The sequence below is a fragment of the Gobius niger genome (assembly GCF_951799975.1).
Source record: "Gobius niger genome assembly, chromosome: 4".
NCBI classification, from domain to species: Eukaryota; Metazoa; Chordata; class Actinopteri; order Gobiiformes; family Gobiidae; genus Gobius; species Gobius niger.
The window spans coordinates 2,578,326-2,596,435 of NC_136855.1; positions in this window are offsets into that span (position 1 = coordinate 2,578,326).

An 18,110-nucleotide genomic window follows, 5' to 3' on the forward strand; every position below is an offset into this window, starting at 1 on the left:
CGCCTTTGCCAGGCCCAATCCCGTCAGACCTTGGAAGCTAAGCAGGAAGGACCTGGTCTTGGATGGGTGACCGTTTGGGAACACCAGGAAGCCTAGTGTGCGGAGTGAGTGAGTGAGTGGTTGGTGGTGGTCGGAGGGGCTGATGGCGCAGACTGGTTGCCTCGCTACCGTCAGTCTACCCCAGGGCAGCTGTGGCTACAATAGTAGCTTACTATCACCAAGTATGGAGTGAATGAATAGTGTCATGTAACGTGTCTTTGAATGTCCAGAAAAGCATAAAACCAACGCATTATTATTGATTGACTGCGGAATTCTTCCGCAGTCAATTATTGGTTTTCATGTTCTTTATTATTATTCCTCTTCCATCTTTTTCCCGATTTTCTAGAGCTTTCAGCACCTTCATGCTTTGTGCAATTTATGCAAGTTATGCATCAAAACATTCCGCATGTTGAGGAGAAGGGTGCTATTACTTTTGGGACTTCTGCAACTTACGTTTTTTCCGCAATCGGCCAAAATGTCGGAGATTTTTCCCATTGACTTATAATGGGGCTGCCGCAAATCCATGCTTTTCTGCACTTTTTTCTGCATTTTATGCAATTTCTGCACTTTGTGCATGTTCAGCTTCTGCAACTTGTGGGTTTTGAGAAAAAATTGGCCTTCTGCAGTTTTCCAGTTTTTTTATACGAGAGTTTGAAATTTTGTCATTAGTGTGTATGGGGGAATCCAGCCAATCGGGAGACTCCGCCTTTCAGCCATTTGTGCAGCTTCTGCCAATCAAGCACTGAGGCCATTTCAACAGTTTGACCAGTTTATGGACTTTAAAAAGTTTATGCAATATTAACAATTTCAAAGTAACGACTTTATGGGATTTAACCAGTTAATGTATTTTAAAGCGTTTATGCAACTTAAGAGTTTATGCCATTTAGGATTTATGCATTTTAAAGAGCTTATGCAATTTACATAATTTATGCAAATTAACCCATTTATGTATTTTACCACTTTATGCAGTTTATACAGTTTATGCAACATGACATTTTATGCATTTTACCAGTTTATGCAAATTTTATTATGCAATTTGAAGAGTTTATGCAATTTCTGCATTCGCTTCCCGCATTTCCGCAGTCAATCGCAATGGCGCAGCCATTGCATTTCTAGTTATTATTCCTCTTCCATCTTTTTCCCGATTTTCTAGAGCTTTCAGCACCTTCATGCTTTGTGCAATTTATGCAAGTTATGCATCAAAACATTCCGCATGTTGAGGAGAAGGGTGCTATTACTTTTGGGACTTCTGCAACTTACGTTTTTTCCGCAATCGGCCAAAATGTCGGAGATTTTTCCCATTGACTTATAATGGGGCTGCCGCAAATCCATGCTTTTCTGCACTTTTTTCTGCATTTTATGCAATTTCTGCACTTTGTGCATGTTCAGCTTCTGCAACTTGTGGGTTTTGAGAAAAAATTGGCCTTCTGCAGTTTTCCAGTTTTTTTATACGAGAGTTTGAAATTTTTGCATTGGTGTGTATGGGGGAATCCAGCCAATGGGGAGACTCCAGGCCTTTCAGCCATTTGTGCAGCTTCTGCCAATCAAGCACTTTCAACAGTTTGACCAGTTTATGGAATATAAAAGTTTATGCAACATTAATAATTTATGCAAATTAACCATTTTATGGGATTTTATGGGACCAGTTAATGCATTTTAAAGCATTTTAAAGCGTTTATGCAACTTAAGAGTTTATGCCATTTAGGATTTATGCATTTTAAAGAGTTTATGCAATTTACATAATTTATGCAAATTAAACCTATTCATGCATTTTACCACTTTATGCAGTTTATACAGTTCATGCAACATGACATTTGATGCATTTTACCATTTTATGCAAATTAGATTATGCACATTAAGCAATTTATGCAATTTGAACAGTTTATGCAATTTCTGCATTCGCTTCCCGCAATTCCGCAGTCAATCGCAATGGCGCAGCCATTGCATTTCTAGTTATTATTATTATTATTTTGAGAAAAACAAATGGGACAAAAATAGGAAAGACAATGAAATGGTGAATAAAAAATGAGAGGAAATGAGGAGGAAAATTGGTCAAATTAGAACAAATGGGGGCAAAAATAAGAAAAAGAAAGTCTAACAAATTGGGAAAATTGGAAAAAAAAAACGGCATGCATGAAGGAAACCTATGCAGACACGGGGAGAACATGCAAACTTCACACAGAAAGGCCCCCCCGTCTGGTCCGGGACTCGAACCCGAGACAACTGTGGTGTAGAAAGTCTTAAGTGTTGTGAAGAGTGACTTTGCTGCTTTAAAAACGACCTGAATTAACCTCTGTACGGCAACAGGATGGGGACAAACCTTCTTCTTTGTTTTGAATCATGACATTGACAGAAACATCTGCACAGCGCCACCTACTGCTACTTTTACTTTTTACTTTGGAGCCTTTTATAGAAATGTGCTGGAGTAGAAAGTAATACATTCTCAACGAAAACACTACTTAAGTGAGGTACAGATCCTCAAGGACGGCTACGCTTTCAGCTCAGTCTCAGGTCAGTCCCTGTAGCGCTCGGGGGAGGCGTGGACAGAAGTGGACCGAGCGCAGCAGATGGCCCAGATTTGGATCATGTTTCGGCCTAAACTTAGAGCTGCTCAGGCACTTTGGGAAGCCCCTTCTGTCTGGACCTCGGCCCCTGGAAAGCTCAGCTCGAGATTCACGATCTCTGCAGACCAGAGGAGCCGCTGCACATTGACGGTAGCAGATTCACGCCAACAGATTCACGACAGCAGATTCACGACAGCAGATTCACGACAGCAGATTCACGACAGCAGATTCACGACGGCAGATTCACGACAGCAGATTCACAACAGCAGATTCACGACAGCAGATTCAGGACAGCAGATTCACAACAGCAGATTCACGACAGCAGATTCACAACAGCAGATTCACAACAGCAGATTCACGCCAGCAGATTCACAACAGCAGTTTCACGCCAGCAGATTCACGCCAACAGATTCACGACAGCAGATTCACGACAGCAGATTCACGACAGCAGATTCACGGCAACAGATTCACGACAGCAGATTTACGACAGCAGATTCACGGCAACAGATTCACGACAGCAGATTCACGGCAACAGATTCACGACAGCAGATTCACAACAGCAGATTCACGTCAACAGATTCACTCCAACAGATTCACAACTGCAGATTCACGACGGCAGATTCACGCCAACAGATTCACGCCAACAGATTCATGACAGCAGATTCACGGCAACAGATTCACGACAGCAGATTCACAACAGCAGATTCATGACAGCAGATTCACGGCAACAGATTCACGACAGCAGATTCACGACAGCAGATTCACAACAGCAGATTCATGACAGCAGATTCACGCCAACAGATTTACGACAGCAGATTCACGCCAACAGATTCACAACAGCAGATTCACGCCAACAGATTCACAACAGCAGATTCACAACAGCAGATTCACGCCAACAGATTCACAACAGCAGATTCACGACAGCAGATGCACAACAGCAGATTCCCAAGGCTGTCATGAATCCGCTGATGTCATTCGTTGAAGTTGCTTTTTTGAGATTGCTTCTCGCTAAAACTGACCCTCGTTTCAGCCGTATATAGAATAACGATAATAGCTTCCCCGAAAACGTTCAGCACAGCTAAAGCTTGTTCACGCTGCAGTTTGACAGACTTTTTGCAGCCAGCTTCATAATATGGGAAAAAAATTAGAATAATAAAAAAAATAGCAATGGTTCAATTCCCACCTGGACGGGGCCTTTCTGTGTGGAGTCTGCATGTTCTCCCCGTGTCTGTATATTTTTCCTCCAGGTACACCAGTTTCCTCTACCACAAAAAACATGTTCATTAGGTCAGGATGAATGATGAAGTGTGTGTGTATGTGTGTGTTCTTGTAATTATGACCTTGTGAGGACCAGTTTGAGTTTTTAACCAACAGAGTGAGGACATTTTTGTAAAGTGAGGACATTTTGGGTGGTCCTCACTTATTTGAAGGACTGTTTGGGGGTCAGAGGTGTGGTTTTAGGGTTAGGGTTAGAATCGGGTTCAGATTAAGGTTAGAGTTAGGGGCTTAGGGTTCAGGGGTAGGGTCTGGGTAATACATTATGTCTATAAGTGTTCTCACTAAGATAGCAGTACAAGATTGTGTGTGTGTGTGTGTGTGTGTCTGTGGGTCTGTGTGAATGACTGTGTGCAGTCGTACTTCTGTCAGTCTCCCTCAGGGGAAACTAAGGCTACTGTACGTAGCTATGGAGTACGTATAGAGTTGATGTAAAATATATATATATATATATATATACATATATATATATATATATATATATATATATATATATATATATATATATATATATATATATATACATACACACATAAACACTTTCTACATCTCTACATATGCTTGATGACTCAAATATGAGATACATTTTAATTTTCCGTTTGTTGTGAACATGCTGAACACAATCTTAGAACAGTTGGGTCAATATTATAAAGTATAAGGACTAAATATGAGTAATTTTAAGAATCAGAGTAGTTTTTATTGTCATTGTTTGAGAACGGGTTCACAAACTAGGATTTTTTCTCGGTGCTGACGTACAACATAAAACATATAGCAGATATTTAGATTTATTTATTTATTTGAGCATACATTTTGCTCAAAAGGAGTAGGCTGAAGAAAGAAGCTTATGAGCGCCTGCCCCCAACTCAAAATGATAAAACATTTCATTTCACACAGTACAATCAATGTAAACAAAACTACAACAAGGAACAAGCAAAAAAGATGAAGAACTTGTTACCTTTCAGCTTACTGCTTACTGACGCAAACCAAACTCACAACCACTGTTTGAACTGTTCACATATTAACAAAAAAACAACACTATTACAAGAACGGTCCTGTTTCCTGTAAGATCCCTACAAAGCAAGTAAAAAAAGCGACCATTCATATATTTCTTTCACATGTTAACCAATGCCAAATATCACCCATCCTCTCTTGTTTTTATGACATAAGGGCACATTAATACACATATTATACTCCGTGCTCTTTTTGCTCCAATTGTCATTACCAGGCTCAACACAATGTTAATCTATGTGCATTTTTATTGTATTATAATTATCCATCCATCCATCCATCCATTTTCTTCCGCTTTATCCGGGGCCGGGTCGCGGGGGCAGCAGTCTCAGCAGAGATGCCCAATGTTTTATAATTATTCATATATATTTTATTATGTACAGTGTATGATGTAACCTCTACGTCGAGTGGTGCTTTAAAAAGCCAGGTGTAGAGCAGGCCAGTTGAGAGGGATTAAAATAAGCTATAAAACTTTAAGTATGCATAGGGGCATGCATGAAGAATAAAAAAAAAAAAAAGTAAAATATGGTAAAATGACAACTATTGACGTAGAACAACCGCAGGATTAGGATTTGTATATAAAGCGATAAAGTGATAGCAGCAGATCTAAGTGTGGACACACCACACAGAGCAACAGAGCTGATTACATCCATGAGTCTGTAACTAAGCTATTGGGTCTTGTTTTTGTTCATGAGTCTGATGGCAGAGGGGAAAAAACTGTTCAAGTGGCGCGATCTATGGGTCTGGATAGACCGTAGCCTCCTGCCTGAGGGGAGAGGGGTGAATAGTCCGTGTCCAGGGTGAGAAGGGTCAGCTGTGATCTGACCCACACGCCTCCAGAGTAGTCCGAGTGTCCGAGACAATCTTCCCCAGCCGCACGTGCTGTCTCCGGTCTGTCAGGAAGTCAGTGATCCACCTGCAGAGGGAGTCGGGCGCGCTGAGCTGGTAGAGCTTGTCTCGTACATAGACTGTAAAAAAAAATGGACGTCTTATGCTCACTCCTCCCCGTTTACCAGATTGACCACGGCCGTGGGGCAATTCATGGCGGATTTACAGGCTCCCCCTCCCCAGCTCTGACGAAGCATGTTCCTAAAAAGGACATACGGGCGGGATTTTCACCGTAGACTCGGCCCTTGCGTGACGTGTAGCTCGCGCTGCTCCAATGCTAACAGTCCGACTCTCATTAAGTACGAGATTTCAAAAATTCATATTATGAAAACCAGCCTGGTTTCATATATTGTTATTAACCCAGCGTTATCTCAGGAGGAAGATCTGGCCTAGTCTAGCGTTGAAACAATTGAAACCAGGCTTTAAAGTAGTTTTTAACGTGTCTAAACTCCAATGCTTTTCAATGGGGGCCTAGCGGCGATATGGAGGTACTGCAGCAACGGCGGAGCAATGGCGGCCCCCACGTTTGTGGTCAAAAAGCAGGGCAGCCAGCGGCCATTGGTCTCGTAGCAGTCCAGGGAGGATGGTGTTGAAGGCAGAGCTTAAGTCCACAAACAGGTTCCTGAGGAGTCCAGATGCCCGAGGATGAATTGGAGGGCCAGATTGACTGCATCGTCCACAGACCTGTTGGCTCTGTAGGCAAACTGCAGCGGCACATGGCATGACTGCAGGGAGTGTTTGTAATAATATCCCTTGTCTGTGGTCTGTTGCAGGACAGGATGGACTTGGACCTTCTGGACTCTGTGGACCTGGACTCGGACCTGGCTCCGCCCCCGGTCCTTCCTAAACCGTCCAAAGACAACGCCAGGCTCCAGAAACTCAAGAAGAAACGCAACAAGAAGAAACCGGGCCTGAGCCAGACACCGGTGCCCTTCAGGTCAGGAATATGGATTATAGATAAATAAGATTATAGCTTATATGATCAATCAGGTCAGGAATATTGACTGGAAATACTGTGTATACTCCAAGGAGGAAGCACGATCGTCAACAAACTAAATTACCAAGCAATGAAAACAATAATCTCCCATTTATATCCAGTGTCAGAGGCACAATCAGAAGTTTAAGTAACTAGGCCTAAATAAAGGTGTGGAATGGCACATTGTCCACCGATCTGTGACCCTCCATGCTAATGGCACAGGCACATTCCATTATGACAATAATGTCACACAGCAAATGTCCCAGTGTTCATTTGTTTGGTGTGTGTATGGTTTGCACCTTCTCAGTGTAAATGTGTGTGACATGACACTAAATACAATGTGCTCTTTCTTTTCAGTAAAAAGGCTGACCTGTCGCCTTCACCAGGCTTCACCTGTCGGTTCGGAAGAGCAGCCTTTTTTTTAATTGAAAATGAAGAGCATATTGTATTTAGTGTCATGTTGCTGTCACTCATAGTGTCTGACCTGAAGTTAACGAGAGTAATTCACTTCATTTACACTGAAAGGAGTGAATCATGAAGATACCAAACAGTGTTAAATTAACACTGGAGCATCTGCTGTGCAGGTTCAGGGAGCATGATGTGCAGTGGTCACACTCTCCCATAATCAATAGGTTGCTATCACATGACATCACAACATTCTTAACAGCCTATAATTTTGTTTTGCAGGCTAGAATTTGTTGTCTTAGTTGTGGGCTAATATTGCTGTAATTGCTGAGGCAATCCACATGAAACAGCGGATGGCTCAGGTGGGGGAAACTGTCCACAGAACAACTCTTAGTGATATACTGCACAAATATGGCCTTTATGGCAGAGTGTCTAGAACAAGCCATTTTTTAAAGAAAGCCATAAGAAGTAACAGCAAACGGGACTAAAATGTCACTCTGCCATAAGGGCCATATTTGTGCAGAGTGCAACTGCTGTCCTTGTTCAGTCTGTAGGTTTAGGAGAATGGCCGGGTCTTGGTAGGTTTGCAGTGATGCTATACTCTTTCCATTTCTGGATGGTGTATTTAACTGTATTTTGAGATATATTCAAAGCTTTGGAAATCTTTTTATGACCAAACCCAGCTTTATACTTCTCAATAACTTTTTATCCCGGACCTGTCTGGTGTGTACTAGGACTTCATGATGCTCTTTCACATAAAGGTTTAATTAAATATATTTACAGTGCCTCTCGTAAGTATTTATACACCTTGAACTTTTGCACATTTTGTCATGTTTACAACCCTAAACATAAAGATTTTAATTTGATTTTTTTACTGAACGTTCACACACAAGTAAGAGACAACTGTGAAGTGAAAGCAAAATGATACATGACTCCGTTATTTTTCAAAAAATAGAAAAGTGAAAAGTGGGGCGTGCATAAGTATTCATACAGCATTTTCTGAGTGCATTAAATTGCCTTTAAAACATTCCTAATGACTCCAGAATGTTCACACCTTGGCCTAACGGTTAAATAGAGGCCACCTGTGTGTAATCTACTCTCAGTATAATTTCAGCTGTTCTTTTAGGCCCTCAGAGCTGTGGTCGGAGTGTATTGGTCACCAAACAACATCATGAAGGTCAAGGAGCACCAGAGAGGTCAAGCTGTGGAGAAGTTTAAAGCAGCATTAAGTTATACAAAGATTTCCCCAAGATTTAAACATCTCCCGCAGCAACTGTTCAATCCATCATTCAGAAATGGAAAGAGTAAAGCACCACTTACCGAGACACGGCTGTTCACGTAAACTAACAAACTGAACAAGGAGAGCACTGGTGAGAAATGCAACCAAGTGTCCCAAGATAACTCTGGAGGAGCTGTGAAGTCCTGCCGCTGAGCTGGGGGAAACTGTACATGGGACAACTATAAGTCGTATCTACACAAATCTGGCCTTCATGGACGAGTGGAAGAAGAAAGCCATTATTGAAAGGAGGCCATAAGAAATCCCGTTTGAAGTTTGCTAGAAGTCATATGGAGGACACAGCTCCATGTGGAAGAAGGAGCTTTGGTCAGATGAGACAAAAATTGAACTTTTTGGCCCAAATGCAAAACGTTGCGTTTGGAGCAAACCTAACACTGCTAATCGTCCTGAGTGCTCCATCGCCAGTGTTAGATATAATCTGACAGAGCTTGAGTTGTTTTGTCAAGAGGAATGGGCTAAAATGTCAGTCTCTACATGTGCAAATCTTGTAGAGTCAAACCCCAGAAGACTTGTGCTGTTACTGCAGTAAAAGGGGGTGCCACAAAGTATTCATTCATGCTGTATGAATACTTATGCACGCCCCACTTTTCACTTTTCTATTTTTTGAAAATTAACAGAATCATGCATCATTTTGCTTTCACTTCACAGTTGTCTGTTACTTGTGTGTGAACGTTCAATAAAAAAATCAAAATAAAATCTTTATGTTTAGGGTTGTAAACATGACAAAATGTGCAAAAGTTCAAGGTGTATGAATACTTTCGAGAGGCACTGTATGTTTATGGTCCATAGTATGGCAAAATGTCAAAGTTAAAGGGGGGCTGATACTTATGCATACCACTGTATGTGCTATAGAAAGAAACTTGACCTTGAACTTCGGAATCCAATCACTTCCAAATAATTATCAATGTAAACATTTGTTTGGACATTTCTTTTTCAAAGTTTTTAAAAAGTTTCACTCTCATATAATTGTATTGGCCACTGCCCTCCAACACTGGATCTTTTGACATTGCAGAAGCTTATTAAAGGCGTCCAATTCAATATTTAACAAGTTTTTGGTCAGGCAGTGTAGTCATCTTACTCATATTTACTTATGTGATTATTTATGCTTATGTGCTTTAATAGAGGATAAACCCCTGACACTGCTGTCTCTTGTGGCTCAGGTCCTGTTTGTCTCCAGTCAATGAAGTCCAGACCGACCTAGAACTGGACCTGGACCCAAGAAGTCCCAGCCCCCCCAGACCAGACCATAGACCGCACCAGAGGGAGAACCAGTCCAGCCTGCAAAACCCGGATTCAAGACTTATCTGGGACCAGGACTTCAGACCTGAATTAACAAACCACTCTGGACCTGGTCTGAATCAGGTCTGGACAGTGTCTGATTCTGGTCACGAACTGAATGCAGACTCAAGCTTCAGGAGGAACCAGACACTGAACCAGTCAGTGCTTCACACGCCACACAGAGTATTACAGACTTACCCGGGGCCCGAGCCCTGGTTTAACACGGACACTGGATATCAGACGCACTTTAGCCCCGGGTCAGGACCAGGTCTAAACCCGGCCTTGATCAGGTCTGAACAGAAGGTGGCGCCACTGTTTGAATGCTCTGGGTTTATGTTCGACGAAGACCTGACCCAGAACCAAATATACTACCCCCAGAACCAGAGCCAGGTCTACTCCCAGAGCCAGAACCAAGTCTACCCCCCATCCCAAGTCTATTCCCAGAACCAGAGCCAGGTTTATGCCCAGAACCAGACCTACACCCAAAACCAGGTCTACCCCAACAACATGACCTACCCCCAAAACCAGGTCTACCCCGAGAACCAGAACTACCAACAAAACCAGGTCTATCCCCAGAACCAGGTCTACCCTGAGATCCAGCACTATCCCCAGAACCAGTTCTACCCCCAGAACCAAGTCTACCCCCAGAACCAGGTCTACCCCCAGAATCAGGTCTACCCCGAGAACCAGAGCCAGGTCTATCCCCAGAACCAGGTCTATCCCAAGAACCTGGTCTGTGCACCGGCAAGTCCTGCTCCAAGCCAGACCACAGTCCAGACTCAAGTCCAGACCAGAATCCCAGAAGGTTTCCAGATCTTTCCTCCAGGTCCGAACTCTTGTCCCATTCTGAACCAGACCAGACCTGGCCCAGACTCTGAGATTCCCCAAGGACCAGGACTGGACCGAGCCAGGTTCTCCATTCAAATCCAGACTCGAGACACGGCCCTGGAAAGACCTCGGGAAGTGAACCGACTTTCAGCCCTGAACCCAGGACTTCCTGTGCTCCAAACTCAGACTGGTCCCAGACCAAGTCTAGACTCTGGACTTTCTGGTCCCAGTCACAACGGCCCCAACAAAGTTCAAGACCCAGTCCAGACAGAGTCCAGGACCTTTACCTCCAAAGCCACATTTTCAGTTTCGCTTCAGGACCTAACCAAGAGCAAATCTGGACTAAACCAGGACCCAAGATCTGGTCCAGATCCAGGGAAGTCCAAGGCTGAAACCCAAGTTCAAGATCCAAGACCTGGCCCCAAAAAACCTGGAGTGTCAGCATTTACAGCTGAGACTTCTAGAGAAACTCTGGTCTGGACAAGTCCAAGCTTGACGAAGACAAGCAACAAGTCTGGGCCTAAACCAGACCTCAAAGTCCTCCATAGTCCAGGTCTTCAGAAGTCCCCGGTCCTGGTCCACAGTCCGGAGAGACCAGCGCCTGGTCTGGACTTTAATAGGAACCTCACTGTCCTCAGACCTCAGCTGGTAGAGACCAGTCCAGTCCAGCTTCAGGAGTTTCACTTCAGGTCCAACGTAGAGTCTAGGACCGAGTACAAGACCCAGCCTGCCCAGAAGATCCATCCTAACAAAGATTCAATGAAAGGTTTAATGTCAAACGGAGCAGAGACCGAGGACCTGGAAGAGCCGCTGATGTCCCTCCAAAGTCCAGCTGAAATTACACTCAGAACCAAGTCCAGCTCTCCACCGAGGAACCAGTCCATGAACCGGACCATTCAGGTCCCGCTAGAACCAGGTATGAGGCCAGTTCAGATGAACTTTGACCTGACGCGAACTCTTGGATCTGGGGAACCTGCTGCAGATAAAAAACAGAATCAATTTATAAAGTCTCCGATTCTAAACCAGAAAAGCGAGGCCCAGACCAGGTCCAGACCAGAGCTGCGGACTCTGAGTGCTCCCACTCTCAGTCCGGGCCCAGTCTTAGGTCCAGACTCAGTGTTGGAGGCCCGAAAGTCCCTGTCCTGGATCCTGGAGTCCCAGATGAAGACCCAGACCAGACCCAAATCTTACTATGGACTCACCCCGATCCAATACCAGGCCTTCAGGGGGATCCAGACCAGAAATGGACCTGGACCTGGTCTGGACTCAGGACTAGGACTTAATGAAGACCGCACTGAGACACAGTCAGAACCCAGAACCAGACCTACAGGTGAGAGACCAAGTCCAAACCAGGACTGGACTCAGACTCAGGTCTGTGACGGTCTGGAACTAGGTCTGGACTTGTTTGACCGACATCCTCAGACTGGACTAGGTCTGGACTGGACTCGGGGCAGGACTGAGGACTCTTTGGAACACAACTCGACTCAGGTTAACAACTTACAAAGTCTGGAAAGTGGTCTGGACTTCAACCCCCAGACTGAACATAAAACAGACTTTGTTGAGTTTCAAAACAACTCCAAAACAGACTTTAGTGAACCAGAACAAACCAAAAAATATGAACAAACCAAAGAGTTCCACAGTTCCATCAACCCAGAACAAACTCTGGACTTTGAGTCGGGTCTCGACTCTGGTCCAGGACTTGTTCTGGATTTGGTAGATTTGGACTCTGGACCCTCAGTGACCGGCCTTTATTCAGATACTGCTTCGGAACTGGGACTAAAAATTCGACTATCTCCAGACCAGGACCATGAGGTGACAGGGGCTTTAGAGACTGGACCAGGACCAGAGACTTCAGAGACCGGGCCTGAACTTAGTTTAGGACCTGGACTGGAGACCGGACCAGGACCAGAGACTTCAGAGACCGGGCCTGAACTTAGTTTAGGACCTGGACTGGAGACCGGACCAGGACCAGAGACTTCAGAGACCGGGCCTGAACTTAGTTTAGGACCTGGACTAGACACCGGACCAGGACCAGAGACTTCAAAGACCAGACCTGAACTTAGTTTAGGACCTGGAATGGACACAGGACTTGATTTAGGACTCGATTCCAGACTTAGGCCACGGGACGATGTAGCAGAGTCTGAAACAGCAGAGTCTGTGTCTGTACTAGTCTGGGCTTTAGACACGGCATCTGTAGAGAATTGTTCAGGACTTTGGACTGGACCGGACTCTGACCCAGGACTTGAGACTTCTGAAACTGGTCCAGAACCGGAGCCAGAGGGACTCGGGACTGAGACTGGACCAAAGACCGGACTGGGACCTGGTTCAGTGATTGACTCTGGTTCTCTGCCTCAGGAGCCAGAAACGTCACGATCATCACAAACTGGACTAGACCCTCCCCAAAACCCAACCCAGATCCCTCCGAAGACCTCGACGGAGACCTTGATGGAAGGTCCTGCTCTAGTCCTAGACAACTTCGACCAAGACCAGGCCAAAGCCCGGACCAGGTCTATGAACACCCGGCTGAGGCTAAAGGAGACTCTGAGGGAGACCATGGACAAACTGGACCAGATCCTGGACAAGAAACGATTCAAGAGGAAAACCCGGACTGTGGACTCAACCGAGACCCGGACAGGGACCTGGTCTGGACCTCGGGACTCACTATGGACAGAAACGACGAATGGAACCAACAAATCTCACACACAAATGTCACCGAAACTGGCGTGCTACCGGACTGGGACAACACTGAAAGACACCACAAAGACCAACTCAGGACCATACTTGAATCGGGACTGGACCCAGACCAACTCCAGGGAGAAATCTGGCTATCGACCGGACTCTGCATTCAACTCTCAGAACCAGAAGATAATGAAAACAAAGAGGGCTTTGGAAGAACCAGAGCCACCACAGAGTCTGGACCCCCAGACTCAAGTTCAGATTGGGACTCAGACCGGACCAGGACCAGATGGATCTCAAACACACTTCGACCAGGACTTCAACCTAGACTTGATGGACGACGTTGTTTTCAAATCAATGGACGATCAGGAAATGAAGGACAGCGTCACAGAATTACAGACTGGCAAAGTCCAGACCTGCAACCAGACCGAGATCCAGACTGGACCAGGACGAGAACTGTACGGAGCTATTCAGGGCTTGAGCAAGGACTTACTGAACAACACTCTAGTGAATGTAGTTTCATTGGAGTCAATGGAAAACTGGGACATGAAGGACCTGAAAGAGACTGTACAAACCCAGAACAAAGCCCAGACCGAGACTCAGACCAAGACTCAGACCAGACCAGAACCAGACTGGACTCTTCTGGATTCAGTTCAGAACCCACAGGACAAGATGGTGACAAATGTAGTTTCATCAGAATCAATGGAAAACTGGGACATGAAGGACCTGGAAGAGGTTTTACAGAACCTGATCACAAACCAGGCTGTGACAAAAAAGCAGACCAGGAAAAAGACAGAGACTGTACCAGGACCAGACAGAACTATTTGGGACTTGAAAAAGGATTTACAGATGGACACACAAGTGAATGTAGAGTTACCAGAGTCAGTGGAGAACTGGGATTTGAGGGACCTGGACACTTTACATACTCAGACCGAAGTCCAGTCCAAAACTCAAACCAAGACTCAAACCAGACCCAAACCAGACTGGACTCTCCAGAATTCCAGAACACAGACCGAGACACAGACTGGGCCAGGACCAGAGGGAACTATTCAGGACTTGAACATGGACTCACAGATCAACTCGCCAGTAAATGTAGTTTCATCAGCGTCAATGGAAAACATGGACAAGAAGGACTTGGAAGATCATTGGACAAAAACACAGAGCGAGATAACGACTGGACCAGTACTAGATTTGACTCTGTGGGAGTTAAACCAAGACCAGGACATCACACAATCCAGTCCAGTTTCACCAGAATTAACCGAAGATCAGGACAAAAAGGACCTGGAATATCATTTACAAATTCAGACCCAAGACCAGACCAACAACCAGACCAGGACTTTGACCAGACCAGGACTGGAACTAGACAGAGCCTTTCAGGATCCAGACCAGGACTTAAAGTACCCAAAAGGGTTAAATTCACTTTCGCTAAAATCAATGATGGATCACTTGAAGGACTCGGAGACTTTGGAACTTCAAATGATTCAGACCAAGATCCAAACTGGACCAGGACTGGAAGCGTACGGCACTATTCAGGACTTGAGCAAGGACACTCGAGTAAATATAGTTTCATTGGAGTCAATGGAATACTGGGACATGAAGGACCTGAAAGAGACATTACAAACCAAGACCAAAATCCAGACCGAGACTCTCACCAGACCAGAACAAGACTGGACTCTTCCGGATTCAGAAGATCAGGACAAAAAGGACCTGGAATATCATTTACAAATTCAGACCCAAGTCTTGACCGATGCCCAGACCAAGACTCAGACCAGGACTTGGACCAGACAAGGACCAGAACCAGACAGAACTTTTCAGGATCCAGACCAGGACTTAAAGTACCCGAAAGCCATAAATTCACATTCACTGAAATCAATGATAAATCAGGACTTGAAGGACTTGGAGACTTTAGAACTTCAAATGATTCAGACCGAGATCCAGACAGGTCCAGGACAGACCAAGACTCAGACAAGGACTTGGACCAGACCAGGACCAGAACCAGACAGAACTTTTCAGGATCCAGACCAGGACTTAAAGTACCCGAAAGTCATAAATTCACATTCACTGAAATCAATGATAAATCAGGACTTGAAGGACTTGGAGACTTTAGAACTTCAAATGATTCAGACCGAGATCCAGACAGGTCCAGGACAGACCAAGACTCAGACAAGGACGTGGACCAGTCCAGGACCAGAACCAGACAGAACTTTTCAGGATCCAGACCAGGACTTAAAGCACCCAAAAGTCTTAAATTCACATTCACTGAAAGCAATGATAAATCAGGACTTGAAGGACTTGGAGACTTTAGAACTTCAAATGATTCAGACCGAGATCCAGACAGGTCCAGGACAGACCAAGACTCAGACAAGGACTTGGACCAGTCCAGGACCAGACCAAGGCAGAACTTTTCAGGATGCAGACCAGGACTTAAAGTACCTGAAAGTCATAAATTCACTACCACTAAAATCAATGATAACTCAGGACTTGGAGACTTCAGAACTTCAAATGATTCAGAATTCAAATCAAGATTTACAGGACCTGAAGGTGACAAAAGTGCGTTCATCAGAGTCCATGGAAAACTGGGACATGAAGGACCTGGAAGAGACTTTACAAACCCAGAACAAAGTCCAGACCAAGACTCACACCAGACCAGAACTGGACTGGACTCTCCAGAATTCAGATCAGAACTTACAGGACAAGATAGAGACAAATGTACTCCCGAGTCAAAGTTCAGAGTTGATGGAAAATTGGGACATGAGGAACTTGGAGGAAGATCTACAAACCCAAATCATAGTCCAGACCAGAACAAAGACAGAGAACAGACCAGGGCCAGACAGAACTATTCAGGACTTGAACAAGGACTTACAGATGGACACACAAGTAAATGTAGTTTCATCAGAGTTAGTGGAAAACTGGGACATGAAGGCCTTGGAAGATCCTTGGATGTTCGATCCTTGGACCAAAATTCAGAGCGAGACCCCGACTGGAACAGCACTAGATTTGACTCTTTGGAAGTTAAACCAGGACCAGAAAATCACACAATCAAGCTCTGTTTCACCAGAGTCAATGGAAGATCAGAACAAGATGGACATGGAAAATCATTTACAAACCCAAGACACACAGGACCTGAAAGTCATAAATTCACATTCACTAAAATCAATGGACTTGAAGGAATTGGAAGAAACTTTAAAACCACAGACGACCAAGAGTCACACCGGGACAAAGATCAAAAGACCAGCACCAGATGGAACTGTTCAGGATTCAGACCAGGGTTTACAGGACCTGAAGATGACAAAAGTGCTTTCATCACAGGTAATGGAAAACTGGGACATCATGGACCTGGAAGACACGTTACAAACTCAGACCGAAGTCCCGAACATAGTCCAGGCCCAAGCCCTGACCCTGATCCAGACCCAAGTCCAGACCCAGGTCCAGACCAGGACGCCCCAGTTCTCTGGGAAGTCAGTGATATCACCTGCATCTTCAGCTGAAGATTCAGCAGATGAATCTGTACAAACTGTAGACTCGGAAGAAGCACAGAACTCTGGGTCAGCTGAAAACCAGACCATGACCAGCTCGGAACCAAAACCAGAACCTGTCCTAGACCAGGCTAAAGTCCAAGTTTCAACCGAAGGAAAGGTTCCGAAACGCAGAGGAAAGAAGACGGAGAAGCTGATGCTTTTACTGGAAAAGGCCAGGGCCGAGTGCGAGAGTCTGGAGACGAGAATCAGGACAAAATCCACCAGAAAGATCCTAGAACCGGATCAGATCTTAGCAGATACAGACCGGGTCCGGAGGACTGTAGAACCAGAGAACTTCAACCGACAGACCAGAGCCACAAAAAACAAAACACAGGAGCAGTTCACAAAGAGAAGTTTAGCTGCAGACAAGGCCGAGATAAAGATTGGGAGAATGGGCCAAGATCTGGACACCAGACTAGGTTCAGAACCAGAGTCCAAACCAGAACTTTCCAAAGATCCAAAGTCCATACCTAAACCTTCCAAAGATCCAAAGTCCATACCAGAACTTTCCAAAGATCCTGAGTCCAGACCAGAACCTTCCAAAGATCCAGACGAAGATGCAACTGAAATGTGGGGATCAAGTTTAGATCCTCTTAAAGAAATGCGTCAATCAGGTCTAAATCAAAACTTTGACCAGCCCCAGGTCCAAGAGGAAAGCCAAAGTCCAGACCGAGACCCAGAGTCCAGACTAGGTCCACAAGAGCAGAACAGGACTACCAGTCTGGGTCAAGAGCAAGACATAATTTTAGATTCAGCTGAGGACAAAGTAATACCACAACCAAGTTCAAGCCCAGTCCAGGACAATGTCGCTGAGCTCAGAATAGGTCCAGGAGAAGGCCCTGGGTCCAAACTACGTCCTGCACAAGACCTGCACCAGTCTACCTATCAAGAAGTAGACATTGTATTAGATTCAGCTGAAGACAAAGAAACACCAAAACCCAGTCCAAGCCAAGTACATGAAAAAGATCCAGAATCCATAGTAAGTCCAGGCAAAGACCCTGGGAAGTTTACACCACGATCCAAATCTGGTTCAGACAAAAATAAAAATTCTTTGTTGGGTTTGTTCAAAAAGTCCAAAAGTGAAGACCAGGACGAGTCTCTGAATCCATCTGAGAGCAAGTCCAAACCAGGTCCAAGCCAAGACCAGTCCAGTCCAGATCCCGAGAAGAAGTCCAAGAACTCCCTAAAGCTCAAGTCCAAGGGTCTAGGGTCCAAAGTCAGCGGCTGGACTCGTTTGAAGAAGCACATGGTTGTGGACTCAGAGGAGCCGCAGTTCCCTGAAACAGACCCTGAGCGAGAGTCCAGACCGAGTCCTCAGTCTATTCCAGAATCCGGACCTGATCTGGATCTGTGCTCAG